Source organism: Erinaceus europaeus, chromosome 7 (assembly GCF_950295315.1).
Source record: "Erinaceus europaeus chromosome 7, mEriEur2.1, whole genome shotgun sequence".
Classification (NCBI taxonomy): domain Eukaryota; kingdom Metazoa; phylum Chordata; class Mammalia; order Eulipotyphla; family Erinaceidae; genus Erinaceus; species Erinaceus europaeus.
Genome location: NC_080168.1, coordinates 68675284 through 68694130, shown reverse-complemented (window position 1 = coordinate 68694130; position 18847 = coordinate 68675284). Strand labels below are relative to the sequence as shown.

The 18847-nt window shown below is 46.2% G+C and overlaps 1 protein-coding gene across 1 annotated transcript in view; it reads right to left on the bottom strand.

The window, feature by feature from the left end:
• Positions 1-13353, bottom strand: part of SPATA13 (spermatogenesis associated 13) — a 159046-nt gene extending 145693 nt beyond the window's left edge. The window contains exon 1 of the mRNA XM_060194691.1: positions 12791-13353. The gene's annotated coding sequence lies outside the window, so the exon portion shown is untranslated. The remainder of the gene's footprint in view (positions 1-12790) is intronic.
• Between the last annotated feature and the right edge of the window lie 5494 nt (positions 13354-18847).

Below are 18847 nucleotides of genomic sequence, written 5' to 3'. Positions count from 1 at the left end.
GCTCTTAAAAATCTGCAACCTGAGAAAGACAGACACACAATGTAGACAGCAGGGCCTGGCTTCTGCAGAAACTTTTCAGGAAAGCTTAGAAAACTGGGCTACCTGGCTACCAAGAGACAGTACCTTCTTCCTTTAGTGAGTCTTCATCCCAACAGGAAAGAAAATCTGTGGGAAATAACTATGATCCACCCTCCCAAAATAAAATAAATAAATAAATGGACATCAGGCTCCAACAGTAGAAAAACTGTAAAAACATAATAATCTGCTTGAACAATTCAAATCCAATCATCCAGCATGGACTAAAATTTAATAAGTCTCTGCTTTAGAATTATTGTTGCATGGGGTCTGGTTTAATTAATCTCAGCAGGCCTAAAAACAGCCCCCAGGAAGTCAGTGTCATAAACTTCCCTCTAACAGGCTAGCATGAAAATGAAAGTCACAGGGTGCTGGGCAGTGCCACATTCTCATACTCAAGGACCCAGGCTCAAACCCCTAAGTTCCCACATGCAAGGGGGTAAATTCACCAGTGGTGGAGCAGTGCTGCAGGTATCTCTCTCTCTCCCTCTCTCTCTTTTTTAATATCTTTTTTAAAAACTTTTTTATTTTTTAAATTTGTTTCCCTTTTGTTGCCCTTGTTGTTTATCATCATTGTTGTTGTTATTGCTGTTGTTGTTGTTGGATAGGACAGAGAGAAATAGAGAGAGGAGGGGAAAACAGAGATGGGGAGAGAAAGACACCTGCAGACCCGTTTCACCGCTTGTGAAGTGACCCCCTGCAGGTGGGGAGCCAGGGGCTTGAACCAGAATCCTTACTCCGGACCTTGCACTTTGTACCATGTGCGCTTAACCCGCTGCACCACCGCCTGGCTCCCGGTATCTCTCTTTTTATCTCTTCCTCCTCTCTCAATTTCTATCGAGAAAGAGAGAGAGAGAGAATGAGAGTGAGATGGAGCTGGCTGATGGGAGTGGTGGATTATCATGCAAGCACCAATCCCAGTGATAACACTGGTGGCTGGTAATAAAAATAAAATAGGCTTGGGAAATAGTTCACTTGGATAGTGTAATAGTTTGCCATCTCCATAACCCAGATTCTAGTGCAGTGCCTACTATACTGAAGGAAGCTGCAGTACTATGATCTCTCCCTCTCTCTCTCTCTGCCTTCTCGGTCCAATTTTTAGAGAGGGTGGGGAGTCACAATGCTAGCAAACCCCATACATTTAAGCAGCAGGAGTAGCACTGTATGGTTTGGCTTGTCCATCTATAAGCACTGCCCTTGTGATGCTAGAATGTTCTTGCTTGTGTCCATATATCAAATAGCTCTGGGTAAGCACCTGAGTGGTCTAATGAGAAATGAAGGGCAGGGCACCTGGAAAGAGATTTTCTTTTCTCCTTCAAGATACATTCCGTAGAGGCAGGAAGGTGTATAGTCCTATCCCAGAAGGGGTTGTTTCTCTGGATTTTAGCAGAGGCCTAAGCAGCACAAGTTGCTCTGACAAAGAGAGCAGACAGAAGAGAGGAGCAAGGCTGGGGACTCATTTCCCTAGGAGCAGGAGAAAGGAAAGACCAGAGGAGTCTAACCTTCAGCACTCTGCCCTCCTCCAGCAATGAGGTCTGATGAGAAAAGGTAAGACTAGGGAGTCGGGTGGTAGCGTAGCGGGTTAAGCGCAGTTAATGGCAAGGACCAGCTTAAGGATCCCGATTCGAGCCCCCGGCTCCCCACCTGCAGGGGAGTCATTTCACAAGCAGTGAAGCAGGTCTGCAGGTGTCTCTCTCCCCGTGATGTCTTCCCTTCCTCTCTCTCCATCGTAACCAACAACGACATCAACAATAACTACAACAATAAAACAACAAGGGCAACAAAAAGGGAATAAATAAATAAATAATATTTTTAAAAAATAGAAAAGGTGATACTAGGGAGTCGGGCTGTAGCGCAGCGGGTTAAGCGCAGGTGGCGCAAAGCACAAGGACCGGCATAAGGATCCCGGTTCGAACCCCGGCTCCCCACCTGCAGGGGAGTCGCTTCACAGGCGGTGAAGCAGGTCTGCAGGTGTCTATCTTTCTCTCCTCCTCTCTGTCTTCCCCTCCTCTCTCCATTTCTCTCTGTCCTATCCAACAACGACAACAACAATAATAACTACAACAATAAAACAACAAGGGCAACAAAAGGGAATAAATAAAATAGATATTTTTAAAAAAAAGAAAAGGTGATACTAGAGGGGGAAGAGGAGGGGAGCAACCCAATGTCTGCTAACAATGGACACTGTTGGCATGTGATCCACACCAGTGCCCCACCCTGGCTGGAACCCCACCTGTATGTAAAGGGAGGGTCCCTGTATTGCAGTGGGCAACTGATGGTGACTTTAGGGAGCATGAGACACCATTCCAGGTGGGGCATTTCCAACCCTTAGTGAGGACAGCTGCTGGGAATGTGGATGAAACTCCAATAGTCTGCTTGACTCCATAACCTATGTTTCTATTAAGTCTTTTTTTTTTTTTCACCAGGGTTCAGTGTCTACACAATGTTCCTGGTGGCCATTTTCATTTGTTTGTTTGTAGAAAGAATTTGAGAGTGAAAAGGAAGATAGAGGAGAGAGCAAAGAGGGACACCTGTAGCACTGTTCCACTGCTGGTGAAGCTTTCCCCCTACAGATGGGGAAGTGGGGTTAGAAAGTGGGTCCTAGTACATTATTGTAATATATGCACTCTTCCAAGTGCACCATCAACTGGCCTCATAAGTCTTCCTGCACATATCTTGCAATGTGTTGCTACTAAAAAAAAAAAAAAGTAATGCTCAAGCTCACCCTGTAGAGCATATGTATCATATGCTGCCAAAGGCCCTGGATGATAGAGCAGTGCTATGGTGTCTCTCTGTCTAAAATGAAGAATGAAAACCTTGAGACCAGGGAGGTGCTCAATGATGGTGATTCATACAGTAGTATTTCCCCCATGGGAGGCTCCTAAGTGAAAAAGAAAAAAAAAAAGATGAAGGTTCAAAAGATGCTACTTATCCTGAATGCCACTGTTTCACTTAGTAAGGCCAGAAGTCCAGCAAAGCACATGATTCTGCTTCATCATATTCCAACACACACACACACACACACACACACACACACACACACACACACACACACACAACCACTAACCACTAGATAAGAGCCAAAACCTGCAGCAGGGCCTGGGAGGGAAGCCCCTAATCCTTTCTAGAATATGAGACAGCTTCACTCTGGCAGAGTGGCCTAAGGACAGTGAGACCTGCTCTAATGTCAGGGCTGACCCTGACTGGGGAGAACAAGCAAGCTCTTCAGTCAGTCCAGTCCAGCAACCCACTCTGGGGAGTTTGGGTTTGTTTTGTAAAAGTCAGAAGTAGAAAAAGTAGAGAAAGAAGATCTGGAAGAGTAGAACACACAAACTTTTTTAAAGAAAATTCCCTCTTCCTAGTACATTTCAGATTACTTGGTAAACCTCAATTGTTGTAAATCAAAATGTATTTCCAACCTTTTCCCTTTGCAAACCTCTAATCCTTTTGAGTATAACCAGAGGCGTAGACAGAAATATATTCCCTCCTCCTTTATTGTTCCAAAGGAGGGATTGGGGGATGTTATTTCAGAAGGATCCATGGAACTTTTAAAGCAAGGGCAACTCCTTTGAAGGCCTGTGTTTCTAAAGCCTATTCAGTCTGTGGGCAACCCTGGGATAATGGGAAGACCACACAAAGGAGGCCAGTCTTTACCATAATACTGAGCTGCCTGTGTGCTGCCTTTGCACAAGCTTCCCTAGCGGTGGGTTTTCACTTAATAATTGGGCAGCAGGGCAAATGCAGGGAATCAATTATTCCCATTGGCAGCACCAATGTGAATCCACTGGGCCAATGGAGTGGTAAGTGGCAGTGGTGTGCATGTCCTATAAAACAAAACCCACAACCAGACCTCACTTTCCCCCAAGAAGAGGACAGAGAATGAACCTGAAATATGAATTTGTCTCCTTCTCACATCTGTGATTAGTTTAGCACTGCCAGAAATGAGAAATCCCCAGAACTTAAAGGGAGTGACAGACCCTATTCTAAGGGGACAGGCTGTGGTTCACTTTCTCAAATTGCCTGGGCAATCTGAATTTTAATATCTTGTTGGGATATTCCATAATAGTGATTGCATGCGGTTTTATTTAATTAATCTCAGCAGGGCTTTCACAGGACCCATCAAGCCAACACAGAAAATGTCTTTCAGATGTTCTGCTATTAAAAGTTGAGTGACTATGTCACCAAAGAGACAGGTACCAAGAAGGCTACATTTTACTTCAAGCAACACTACATGCACAGTGACTAAAAAATGAGTAAAAGCTGGAAATGTGTCCAATGAGGGGGAGGGGGACAGGGAGGAAACTGCTAGCTTGGTGTTTGGCACAAAATAAGTTCTCACCAATATATGTGGGATTAGTTAAACAGTGAATAAAGGTTGAATGAGTATGCCTGACTGGAGAAGGCATATAAAAAGATTATATTTTCTTTATAAATAATGGTTTAAAAATATATAAGCAAGATAGCTTAATGGCTATGCAAAGACACTCTCATGCCTGAGGCTCCAAAGTTCCAGGTTCAATCCTCTGCACCATAAGCCAGAATTGAGTGGTGCTCTGGTAAAATAAATAACTGATTGAGGGGGTTGGGCAGTGGCACATAAGGTTGAGCACACAAACATTACCATGCAGGTTCAAGCCACCCGTCCCTACCTGCAGGGGGGAAGCTTTATGAGAGGCAAAGCAGTGCTACAGGTCTGTCTATCTATCTATCTATTTACCTCTTCTATTTCCTCCTCCTCTCTTGATTTCTCTCTGTCCTAACATGAGAAAAAGAGAGAGAACAAAGGCTGCCAGGAGCTATAAATTTGTCCTACAGGCACAGAGCTCCAGTGATAGCCATGAGGGAAATAAAAAATAAATTGGTATTAAAATATAATTTATAACACAATGACATTCATACCTTGAAGACAGAAGAAGTGCCAAAAGGGGAAAAGTCTAGAAATGGACTTTGTGTTTAGACATTGAGATACAACTGACAGACTAGAGTGGGCAAAGAATTCTAGGGGCCAGACTATACTCTCATCGATGTTGTGACACAGTGTTAATTCATGTGGAGAGACGGTGCCACCGCACAGCTGGGGAGGCTGGCCTGGGAGCCCAACATGCTGTGTTCACAGGCAGATGTTCTGAATCCTTGCCTTAAGGGGGCTGGGAGAAACAGATGCTGAGCTCCACCCCAATGGGGCCACCTGACTTCCCAACACTGAGCACAATCTGCGAATGCACCAAGCCACTGAAATGGCTGCATTTTCTCTTCCTCCTCTTTCACAAAGCCACCAGCCAGCATAATAAACTCCACAGAGAGCATCACAGATTAGCTCATCCTAGCCTCCAACAGACTCCAGACAGTGATCCTCAAACTTCACCCCTTACAGGAAGCTTCTAACAATTCCAAAGTCTAGGGAACTCCCCAAATCAATTGTAGCATTTAAGAGTGGATGTAGGCACACCCTTCCCTAAAAAAACTTGCAGGCAATTCCAGCATGTAACCACTGTTCATAGCAATTGATGGTGCTACTACTATCTACATGTGTCAGGGCAACTGAGGCAAAGGAATCTGAATCTAGGTTGCTTGACTATTGCCAAACCCTAAGCAATTATGTCAGGCAGATGAGTTAGAGAAAGAATATGCATTACAAGTATGCAGTAAGACTTGAAGTGGGTATGTAATAAGAAATGAAGTGGGTCATCCTACTCTGCCACTTGAGCAAGACCAGTCCTGAAATGAGTGCAGCCTAGAACATTTGCAGCTGCGACCATGGATAGTGAACACACACTGCCAGAAACTCGAAGGTTATACAGGCTCCTGGGCTAAATATGAATATATATATGGGCCCCAGGTCAGATCAATGTGGTAAATAGTTAATTGTGTTTATATATTTTCTTCAAGTTTGGGAGCAACTGTCTGCCCTGATCCAGCTTTCTAATACTATTCTCAACTCTGACATCATCTTTCCAGATAATAATATTAGTCCACCTGCAGGTTAGCTATCAAGCTCCAGCAAAAATTACCACAGTCATGGGCCCCTAGTAACAAACCTAGCTTCCTACCTTCTATCCACCCTAAAATGCCTATTCCTGTCTGCTCTATTCCTACTTTATGGTACCTGTTCATTAAACGTTTTTTTCCTGCTTTACATCTTACTATATTTAAGCCACCAACCAGCGGATACTACTGTGATTTCATCCTGAACACCCTGAACAGAAAACCTCACCAATGTGTCCCAAGACATCACCTCTCCAGAGCTCTACCCCCCGCAAGGGAAAGATAGAAGCAGGCTGGCGGTATAGATCATCCTGCCAATGCCCATGTCCAGTGCAGAAACAATTGCAGAAGCCAGACCTTCCACCTTCTGCACCCCAAAAATAATTTTGGTCCATATTACCAGAGGAGTAAAATGTTAGGGGAAGATGACCTTTAAACTCTTAATTACATCAGTACCTGGAGAGATGATGAAAAAAAAAAGGGGGGTAGGAAGGGCACTCAGAAATAGCAGCTGTGACTTAGAAAGAGAGAGAAGGCAGAATCATAAAAAGAGGGGGACACAAATATTTATTATTATAGAAATAATAGTCAGGGGTCAGGCGGTAGCACAGTGGGTTAAGCGCAAGTGGCACAAAGAGCAAGGACCCCGGTTTGAGCCCCCAGCTCCCCACCTGCAGGGGAGTCGTTTCACAAGCAGTGAAGCAGCTCTGCAGGTGTCTATCTTTCTCTCCCCCTCTCTGTCTTCCTCTCCTCTCTCCATTTCTCTTTGTCCTATCCAACAACGACATCAACAACAATAATAAAACCACAACAACAATAAAACAACAAGGGCAACAAGGGGGGAAAAAACAAAAAAAGAAATAATAATCAATCTACATCTGTGACTTTGGGAGAACTCAAACAGCTTCCAATGGAAGGAATGGGGACATAGAACTCTGGTGATGGGAAAGGTATAGAACTATACCCGTTATCTTATAATTTTCTAAATCAATATTAAATCACTAATAAAGGGAGTCAGGCAGTAGTGCAGCGGGTTAAGCGCAGGTGGTGCAAAGCAAGGACTGGCGTAAGGATCCTGATTCAAGCCCCCGGCTCCCCACCTGCAGGGGAGTCGCTTCACAAGCGATGAAGCAGGTCTGCAGGTGTCTTTCTCTCTCCCCTCTGTCTTCCCCACCTCTTTCCATTTCTCTCTGTCCTATCCAACCAATAACAATGACATCAATAACTACAACAATAAAACAAGGTCAACAAAAGGGAATAAATAAATAAATAAATTTTTAAAAAATAAAAAAGTCTAAAAAAATCACTAATAAAATATATAAAAATAAATGAAGTGGGTAAGCAACAAGAATTGCAAGAATGGAAACTAGGAGATAGTTCATCCTACAGAACTCATGACTTAGCTGATTTGTGAGGCCCTAGGTTCAAATCCCAGCACCACAAGAAAGCACTACAGATGGCACCAGGAGAGCTCCACAGATAGTGTAGTGGTATGTGGTTTCTGTCCTCTCTTGATCTCTCCTTCTCCCTCTCTCTTCTCTTTCTATGTAAGATAAAAAGAGGGGGGCAGGAGACTGCTCAACAGTGTTTTTAATGCTTGAATCCCTGAGTTCATACTCCAGCACTACACTGAAAGTTAAAAAAAAATATTAGCCCAGGAGGCAGCATAGTGGATAAAGCATTAGAGTCACAAGCATAGGATCCTGATTTTGATCCCCAGCATGGCATGTGCCAAAGTGATGCCTTGGTGGTCTCTATGTGTGTGTGTGTCTCTCTCTCACTAATTAGTTGACTAATTTTAAAATAAATATATAAACAAATGAAATTGCACAGATATGCACTGGGCGATGAAGTCCCAGAAATGTGGGTGGATGTCAACTTAAGGTTAAATCACACACAACCAAGAAGGAACACAGTCACTAACTACTCTTTGGCAAGTTGGCCAAGCACCCAAGAATTCACTTTTCTAACAAATTCATAAAGGTGCTAAGGTAGACTCACTATTACAGTCACAAATGAGGACAAGGGACTGACTGAGCGTCACCAATCATTCACCCTACAGACACCAAGCAGAAGCCTGTCTCTCCACCCCTGCTTATTCTGTCCCCAGAGGATAGACTGCCTCCCTCTTGACAGCCTCTTCCCTGACTCACTAACTCCTGTTATCACTGAGCCCAGGCTACAAGGTAGCTCCTCCTCCAGGAAGCCTTCCTGGATCCCACTCAGGGGCTCTCCTAAACCCGTAAGTAAACTAATCCCTTGTATCTACTAAGATTTCCCCGTTTCTGCTTTACACGCTGTCTCTCCCACAGAACCAATTTATGGCCTTCTTCGGGCCAAGGACTGTTTCTGCTTGCTTCTGCCATCTCTGTCTGTGGCCTGGAGTAGAAGGCTGACACATGAAAGGCCATGGGGTAGGGAGAAGGAGTAGAGGGGGAGTGCAATCAGAGGAATACACACACACACACACACACACACACACACACACATACACACACTTACTTCAGCTGAATTCTGAGTGCAAGCAGAGGAACACATACATACACACACACACACACACACACACTTACTTCAGCTGAATTCTGAGTGCAAGCAGAGGACACACACACACACACACACACACACACACACACACACACACACACACTTACTTCAGCTGAATTCAGACTGCTTGCCCAGGAGGTGCTTTAGTAGGTGGAAGGCCTAGCCCACAGGAGGCCTTGGGCTATTACCCCAGCACCACTGTGGTGTTTTGTTTTTTTTTTTTCTCTCTCTCTCTCCTTAAACAAATAAATCTCTTTTAAAAATTGGATGAGTTCAGAGAACAAGTGCTGAGTTGTAAGACATGGAACTTGTCTATCTCTCTCCACATCACACGTGGGGGCTGACCTCAGGAACCTGCTTAATGGAACAAGCTGTCACACTAGCATTTGCAGGCAAGGCTGCTCACTGTTCCTCAGTCTTGGACCACTGCCTTCAGTCTGAGTTGGAAGAAGGTCAGGTGGGTTTGACTCCCCGTTAGCCCCTTTGGTAGCACAGACCCTGGTTTCCCGCAGGACACCTCCAGCGCATGTGGCAGTCTGCTCCTCTCTGACATGAATTCTTTTCCTCCAGAGACAGCTTTAGAAACAAACTCTGTCTTGGTGGTTAAGGGGTGCTAAAGGAACTCCCCCCTCCCCAACCAGGAAGAATGCAGAGTTCTCTTGAGCCCCAGCCCTGTGGCTGAAGGCAGAGAGTTAGGAAAAAGGGTTAGACTTGGCATGAGAGTGGAAGGGATGGAATCCCATGGTCCTCGACATGACAGTTCTAGGTTCTTATGTCACCCCTATGAAAGAGGAGTGGAGGGTCTTTTCAATCAACGAAGCAAGTAGGTACATTTAGATTCTGGTTAGATGAGCTCACAGTCATCTGTCACCAACCCCAGACTACCTGAACACTATGGCCTGTGTCCACAAAAGGTGGCATCCCCACCACAGCACAGCACCATGGCTGTGCAAGAGAAATGGACATGATTCTCCTTCCAGGCCTGGTGTGGTCACAGTGGTGGTGGTGGAGTGGGGGTTGAGGGTCCATCAGAAACTGCCACCCACTCCCCAAGTGTGACAGAGCAGGGACTTGCTTGTGAGATACATGGTCACGTGCCAGACCCTAGCATTAGAAAACAGCTGGTCTGCTAAAAGGTCTCAGACTTGGAGGCATGCATGGGAAGCTACAGTAATCGAGCAGGCATGCAGACCTCCTGAGTCAGCCCACCCCATTCAAGTCTCAGTTTTTAACAGACTTGCCAGCTAGGCTTTCCTGAACCTCCATTCTTCATTGGTCTAAATTCCTCACTGGCTGTTACAACCTTCCCTTGGTCCACAGACCCCAAAGTCATAAGCATGCATCCACAATTCTCTGAAGGATAATTGATTCATAGCCTCCTCTCAGGTTCTAGAAATACCAGAGAGAAGTGTGGCTTCCAGGATCAGGGTTTAATCCCACTAGGAAAGGTTGATACGGAATGAATAAAGCACACTGGCGAAGGACACCCTCCAGTTTTCCTGGGAGTCCACAGAGAAAGAGACTACCTAGACAAGAAAGAGCAGAGCTAAGACCCTGAGTCCAAGAGAGGGAGGGGCCTGGCATGGCAGAGGTCAGCAAAGAAACAACAATTAATGTGACAACCTCTTATAAAGCTGCTATAGCACTTGAGATGAGGAAAATCTTGTAAGCACTTCGTACTAATATATTTCTCTCTTCAAGAGAAAATACAACTAAATATCCCAGTTTTCAGATTGCCATGAACTATGTGATTTGCCTCTGGAAAGTAATGTACATTTAGTGCTCCTTGCTGGTACTTTGGAAATAACAAACAAACAAACAACTTCTAAACCATCTAAATCTATGTGTCTGTGGTTTTATATTCCTCTCTATGTCGTTGTGTATCCCAAAGGCAACATTTTGAAATGCTTAGCTTTTGGAGGGAAGAGAAAAAAAAAAAAAAGTGGCAATTTCCATCCTAAATGAATCCTTGTAATAGCTCTAATTTGGAAAAGAAATAGGAAAGAAGGCCCAGGGCTTAAGGAGCAGAAACAACTCAAAGTCTGGGCCCTAGGGCCAGATATAGCATTACAAGCTGGCTCACTCTCCTGCTGCTCATTTTCTGGGGTACAATTTCCTCATTGGTAGAATGTCAAATTTTCTTCCAGCCATCAAAACAAAATTGTACCAATGCTCTGCTCTCATGTCTGGAAGAGTGGAAATTCCAGAGGACATCTGAACAAGACTTCAGTGCACTCCAGGGGAAACAGAAATATGCTGGGTGGTTGGGGGGGGGGGGCAGGCTCAGGTGGGTTGAGGTGGTGACAGGGCCACTGTCTTTTCAGGAAAAGAAGGTTGGAAACCAGAACCAAATGACAGCTAATCCAGGGGATATCCCCAGGTTTGCTCCACACATTATGCTTCTCCAGCAATAAGAATGTTTGTCTTCTGCTATTGGGAACTTCAAACTGAATACAACATACACACACAACGACCTCATTTCCAGAGCTGATCCCAAGCCCCTATTTGAGTTCAAGAGGGCCTCTGGCAGGGAGGCTCACTGGTCTAGTGAGAAGAGGGCTCTCTCACAGTTCTTTGATTTAGTTGGCCCCTCTTTTCTCCTCTGCAAAACCTGGAGGGGTTGGAGGGGGCGGGGTAATGGCATCGACACCAGAGTGAATAGACTCGAGGTCAGCCAGTCTCCTACTTGGAAGAGTGCATTTAACCAACTAAGCCTCCCATCACTGCTGCCTAATGTTCACACAGTATCGGAATTAATGACATTCAAGAGCAACATACAGGACTCCACTGGAGAGAAAACAAGCACAAACAGGAGCAGAAGCAGGAGGAAAGACCATAGAACCCACCGCATTCCTGCTGACACTCGTGACAATATGAACTAAAGATGCCCATGAGCTAAAGGGGCACTGGCTGGAAAAGACATCTAGGATCCCTGAGGTGGTGATAGAGTGTGACAGACAGAGCCCAGAAAAGGAACAGAAGAGAGGGAGTTGTGCAGCCAGGCAGCCTCAGGCAGAGGCAGGGAAAAGCACTTGTCAAGGAGAAGTAGGTAAAAGGCAAGAAGGCCCGTGTGGGAGAGACCTGCACAGGCACAACAAGAACAAGGAGCGCCTCAAACCGGGTTGGAGGGAGATGGCAAGCTGGGGAACTTGGGAAGCACAGGCAAAGGAGGTAGATGCAAATTACAATTCAAACTCAAAAGAAACTACCATAGAAAACTCCAAAGGCTTAGCAGGCCCCCTCATCCCCGATCTCCCTCCCCTCCCAGCAGGTTCGAAGCACTGGGAGGGGTGCATAATTAGCAGGCCTCCTGAGAACAATGCCGCGAGGAAGTTTGGGCAATGGGGGAGGGGAGACAGAGAAAAGGCGCCTTTGCTAGGGGAGGTGGCCCAGTCTATAAAGTGCATTCTCTGTGCCTGGTAGCTCAGAGCATCGAACCCTAGAAGCCCGAGCCTTGGAGGGGGTCGGCGGAGAGAAATCAGAGCTGCACAGAAAATGTGTTGTAGTCTTGAAGGCAGGCTCAAACGGTAGGCGACAGTGGATGGCTTTGATACCAAATGTTTGAATTCAAAATATTGTTTTGTTTGCTGATCAGACTGTCCAGAGCAGGGACGTAGCTAGCCGCGGGGGTCTGGCTACTCGCACAGGGAGGGGAGGGCGATGGGGATGATTGCTCGGGCACAGTCAGGTGGGTGGCCGCCAGCACAGGTCACCTGAGTTCCCGGGTACGTGGGCAGAGGGCTGGCTAGGACTTTCCAGAGCAGCACATCCACAGAAATGACACCCTACCAACTCTAATCCGGAGACCACTGGCGCCAGCCCTGCCCCCCCGCTCGGGCAATGGGACCCCGCTGGGAGCTCGGGAGAAACTTGATTCCGTAGCGACATTCTCCCTTGCGTCTCCTCTTCGGACCCCAGATGCGCCCAGGCGGGGAGCGCCCCACGCTGAACCCCGGCTCCCCATCTCTGTGCCCCGACCGGCGAGCCCGAGCGCGGGCAGAACCTGGACGTGGGCTGGATACTGCTAGGCGGCCACAGGTGCGCAGCCCAAGGTGCGGGGTAACCCTCCCGGGGACAGAGCCAGCGTCCCCAGGCTCCCACAGCGGTCGCTGGGGCTTGTTGCTCGCCCACGGCACGAGAGCGGAGCCCGGGGCACCGGCCCCGCAGAGTCGCCGCGCAGCCTCACCTCATGCAGTCACCACTCGGAGAAGCCTCCACCGACAGCGGATCCACTATGTCCCCGCCACCAGAGCGCTGGGCCGGCGCCCGCGTAGGTCCGAACACGCCCGCCACCGGTGGAGGATCCTCCCACAGGGAGGCAGGCGCGGCGAGGAGGGGCGGCAGGCAGCGACCTGAAGCCCGCCCGAGCCGCGACGGACACGCCCACAGGCCGTGGCCACGCCCTTCGCTCTCCATTGACCACGCCCCCACCTGCTTTCCCATTTCCTCGGACCACGCCTCCAATCCTCGCCCTCTTCCAGGACACGCTCCATGTCTCGGTGACCACGCCCATCCTGCTCTCCCAGTTCCCCTGGCCACTCCCCGATCCGGCGCACTGCCCCCGGGCACGCCCCCAGCCCAGGCTCTAGGCCTCCGCCCAGACCACGCCTCTGATCATGCCCTCTCTCCCGATGAGCCCCGCCCACCACCACGCCTCTGGCCCGGATCCCCTTTAGGCTCCAACCTCCAACCTCCCAGCCATTCCCAACCCCCATTCCCATCCCCCATCAGGATACCCCCTCCCCCTCCACACACACATCCATACACTCACTCACGTGAACACACACACACACACCTCCTTTTCTATTCAGCTACACCCCACCCCCCCCAACACACACAGCCGGGCTCTATCCACCCTCCCCAGTGACTTCCCCAGACACGCCCCCCTCACAGCAGTCGGCACCCCTAAACCTGCCTCCGCAGATCAGCCTTCCCAGCCTGGCCCCGGAGTGGAGAGACTGCGTCGCCCCGGCAACCGCCTCCTTGTCCAGCTCCCCTGGCCCCAGCTCAGCTCCAGCAGACTATGCTCAAAGTGGGACTCAAAGTGACTTCAGTTTTGGGAGCCAAAGAAAACCTAGGTGAAGATTCCCAGACGTGAGGGTCTCCCAGGACCCAGGGAACGTCCTCTGCGGACTGTCTGGGGAAGCCACTCACAGAGCTGTCGCCTTTCTTCGGAGGTCTAGTCATTAATTCACGGGAGGGCCCCAGAGGAGAAGCTAACTGGACCTGGGTTCCAAAAATCCAGGGATTGTCTACTGATCTTCAGTTAAGGGAATCATAAAGCCAACACATTCTTTCTAAGTGTTGGGTCCTTTGAGTGGCTACTGTGCGCCCGCACAAGTGTAACAAGAGAACAATAACAACTATTTTTAAACCAAAGAACATAAAGTTATTAAGTTACATAGTGAAAAAGCAAAGCTAGTGCTTTGTCATATATGCCTTTTTTATGGTGAAAGAAGTTATATCTTTTGAACTTTAGGACAAATTAGATGGGATTTTTTTTTCCCTTTAATCTGGATGCAGGTAGTGGCTCACCCAATAGAGTACACACATCACCATGCAGAGGACCTGGGTTCAAGTCTCCAGTTCCCACCTGCGGGGGGGTGGGGGGGAGAAGGGAGAATTTAAAGAGTGGCAGAGCAGTGTTCCTCCTCCTCCTCTCTCTCTCTCAAAAAAAAATGGTAAGGGTAGACCACTTAATTGCAGTAAATTCTCCTAGGCACTGAGATCCAGTGATAACACTGGTAACAAAAATTGTCATCATTAACATCATCATGGCTCAACTAAAGTGAATGCTTTCCATGAGTGAGGCCCTGGGCCCCATCCCTGGCACCACATGACTGCATCTAAGGACAAAGACAGGGGGAGGTACTTGGACAGTAGAGTGGTGTCTTGGTATCTCTGCTTTTTAAAAATATTTATTTATTTATTTATTTATTTATTTATTTTGGATTGAGAAAGAAATTGAGAGGGGAGGGGAGGGAGAGAGAAGGAGGGAGAGGGAAAGTCAGCTGCACCATAACTAACTGCTCCTGAAGCTTCCACCACCACATTGCAGGTGGGGACTGGGAACTCAAAGGCAAGTAATTGTGCGTGGTAACTAACGTGTGTTTATCCAGATGCACCATCGTTGGCCTTTGTATCTCTTGTTTTCTCCCTGCTCTATCAGAAAAAAGAAAAGTAATAAACAAAATAATCTATATTAAAAAGATATTTAAGGACCGATGGTAGCACACCCAGTACAGTGTACATATTTCCATGCATAAGGCCCTGGTTCAAGCCCCTGGTCCCCACCAACAAGGAGGAAGCTTCATGAACATTAGAGCAGTGCTGCACCCTCTTCCTCTATATTTCTCTGTCTCTATCAGGGAAATATATGTATATATCTGCTTGAAAACTATCATTGATAATTGCATGCAATCTTTTTAACTTTTATTTTATTATTTATTTTTATTGCCATTAGGTTTTTTGTTGGAGCCACCACTCCTTGTGATTTTTTTTCCCCTTTTTTAAAGAACAGAATCAGTGGTCCGGGAAGTGGCACGGTGGATAAAGTAGTGGACTTCCAAGAATGAGGTCCTGAGTTTAATCCCAGCAGCACATATACCAGGGTGATGTCTGGGTCTTCATCTTTCTCTCCTCTTCCTATCTTTCTGATTAATAAATGAATAAAATCTTTAACAAAAAAATAGAACATTAGAGGAAATGGGGAGATAGAGTGGGAGAGAGATACACCTACAACCTTGTTTCACTTTTCATGAAGCTTCCCCCAACAGTGGGGACTGGAGGTTTGAACCTGAATCCTTGTGCTTGGTTATGTGTGCACCCAACTAGGTGTACCTCTGCTGGTTTTTACTTTTTCAAGTGAAGAGAAACATGATAAATAAATCTAGCCCTCAGAAGATTGCAGTTCTGTAGACCTGTAAAGACTTTGGTCCTGGACAAGCCTTTCTGACTTTTTTAAAAAAAATTTATTTATTTATTCTCTTTTGTAGCCCTTGTTGTTTTATTGTTGTAATTATTATTGTTGTTGTTATTGATGTCGTTGTTGGATAGGACAGAGAGAAATGGAGGGGAAGACAGAGAGCAGGAGAGAAAGATAGACACCTGCAGACCTGCTTCACCGCCTGTGAAGTGACTCCCCTGCAGGTGGGGAGCCAGAGGCTCGAACTGGGATCCTTATACCAGTCCTTGCGCTTTGCGCCATACCGCCCAACTCCCGCCTTTCTGACTTTTAACTCTTCAGTGAAAAGGGAAGCAATGGTACCTCTCTCTGAATTGGTCAGAAAATAAGAAACTTGAGAACACTTAAGACTCTTGGTAGTGGGGCCAGGTGGTGGCACACCATTTGAGCACACATATTATAATATGCAAAGAGCTAGGTTCAAGCCCCAAGTACCCACCTGCAGTGGAAAAGCTTTGTGAGTGGTGAAGCAGTGTTGCAGGTGTCTGTCTCTCTCCTGCCATCGCCCCCTTCCCTATTGATTTCTGGTTATCTATATCCAATAAATAAAGATAATAAATTTTTTTAAAAGACTCCTGATAGCTTCCTAGATCATACAAATACTTAAATCATGATTAGTTCCTGTTACAGGGTATCATGGGCATCTTGAACTCATGACATAATAGACCTTTCTAGTTTTAGATTATTAACTTGCAGGAAACCATATGTAGAGTAACACAAGTAACCAACTGTATGGGGTCTCTTTTCTCAGAATCTTTATGTTCATTCAGCTTCCATCATTCCACAAGGAATCGAAAAGTGAGTAAAAAAAAAAAACATCTAGGTCCCCTACAGATACTTTTCTCTCTGCCCACAGAAACACCATTATGCTCCATCCCACAAATAAGGCTTACAGCTGTATTCTGCCCTTGCCCACAAATGGGGACTGGCATATATTTATCCTTCTTTTAAATTTTATTTATTTACTTTTATTGCCACCAGGGTTAGTGCCAACACTACAAATGCACTGCTTCAGGTGGTCATTTTTTTCCTTTTTTTTTTCTATTTTTTTTTAGATAGGACAGGGAGAAATTGAGACAGGAAGGGAGATAGAGGGAGGGAGAGAAAGATAGACATCTGAAAATTTGTGAGAGACACACAAAGAGAGAGGGAGAGACTTGTAAAACTTCTTCACCAGTGTAAAATTTCCCCCAACAGGTGTCCATCAGGGGCTTGAGCATGGGCCTAGCACATGATAACATGTACACTCTACCAGGTTCACCACCACCAGACTTCCTGTCAAGTACTTCTTTGAGCTTCTTTTCTTCTTCTTATCCTCCTCCTTTTTTTTTTTTTTTTTAACTTCTTTTCAAAAAGGTCAGCGACCTTCTCCTGTTGGTACTTAATGCTGACTAGCACTTAAACTCAAATGGTGGTCAATCCACAGCTTTCACCCAAGATTTATAATCTAACATGGCTGACAGTAATGACTAGTATCCAGAGACTGGAAGAACATTAGCCATCCAGTGCACTTTTTTGTTTGTTTTATTAGAAAGAGGGAGGGAGGGGGAAGGGCCTGCCTCTTTCACATAGTACTGCTTCATCCTTCATCACACTTTCCTCTGCAAGGGGGGACCAGAGGCTTGAATCTGAGTCCTTGTGCTTGGTAGTGCATGTGCTCAACCATAGCTTGCCCTTAACTTTTTCAAGTGAACAGGAACAATATAAAAAGACACATGCTTTGGGAGTCGGGCAGTTCTTCTTCTTCTAGCGTTTGCCCTTCTTCTGTAGCCAGTCAACAGCGTCAGGTTGAGCCTGATGTAAAGTTTCGAGACCTTCTTTGAATCTGGAGAGGTGGCAGTCGTTGACTATGTGGGTCATAGTCTGTCTGTAGCCGCAGGGGCAGTTCGGGTCATCTCTGGCTCCCCAGCAATGGAACATAGCGGTGCATCGGCAGGTTAAGCGCACGTGGCACATGGTGCGAAACTCAAGGACTGGTGTAAAGATCCCAGTTCGAGCCCCGGCTCCCCACCTACAGGGGAGTTGCTTCACAGGCTATGAAGCAGGTCTGTAGGCATCTATCTTTCTTTCCCCCTCTCTGTCTTCCTCTCCTCTCTCCATTTCTTTCTGTCCTATCCAACAATGACGATATCAATAACAACAACAATAAAAAAAACAACAACAAGGGCAACAAAAGGGAAAATAAATAAATAATTTTAAAAAGAAAAAGACACATGCTTGGGTAAATAGGTCTACCTATCAGAAGAATGCATTTCTGTAGAGTTGTAAAGATGTAGCTTCTTCTTCCATACAGGTAGTATCAAACCTGGAGCCTCATACATGCATGACATGTTCTCTACTCACTGATCTACCTTTAAGACACTAAACTTCAGGAGTTGGGAGGTAGCATAGTGGACTAAGCACAGGTGGTACAAAGCGCAAGGACTGGGATAAGGGTCCCAGTTGGAGCCCCTGGCTCCCCACCTGGAGGGGAATCACTTTACAGGGGGTAAAGCAGGTCTGTAGGTGTCTTTCTCTTCCCCTCTCTGACTTTCCTTCCTCTCTCCATTTTTCTGTGTCCTATCTAACAACGATTACATCAATAACAATAATAACTACAACAATAAAACAACAAGGGCAACCAAAGGGAATAAATAAATTTTTTTTTTAAAAAAAGACACTAAACTTTACTTTGCTTTCACAAAATAACTGCTCAAAAATTACAATTCATCTTTCCATTTCTATTTACTAAGCATTTGCTATTTTATGTCCTTCATATTATTTCCTTCAAGTCTCGAAGCAATCTGTGAAGCACTACTAGTCTCATTTTCAAGGTGGAGGACACCAAATTCAGAAAGATTTGAGTGGATCACTGAAGGTCACTATGAGTAGATGATGGAGTCCAGAATCCATTTCATGCTCTTGCTTTCAAGGCTCTGAAGAAGGCAGCACTCTGAGTTCCTCCACATCCTAATGGAGCACCGTTGTATTAGTCTGTGGTAAGTCCCCAGTTCCTTGGGGTTTCTCAGGGGGAAAGTGTTATTCATTGAATGATTCTGTCTTCCCAAAATTGATATGGCAGTACTAGAATGTGAAACCTCTATAGGAAAGGAGGTTTAGATGAAGTCTTAAGGATAGAGACCCAGAAGACAATTAGTACTCACCTGCAAGCGTCAACCCGGCTTTGACCTAGCACGTTATGATTGGGCCTTCCTCAATCACTATCGAACAGGCCATGGCCGCTGCGCCGCTATGTTCCATCGCTGGGGAGCCAGAGACGACCCGAACTGCCCCTGCGGC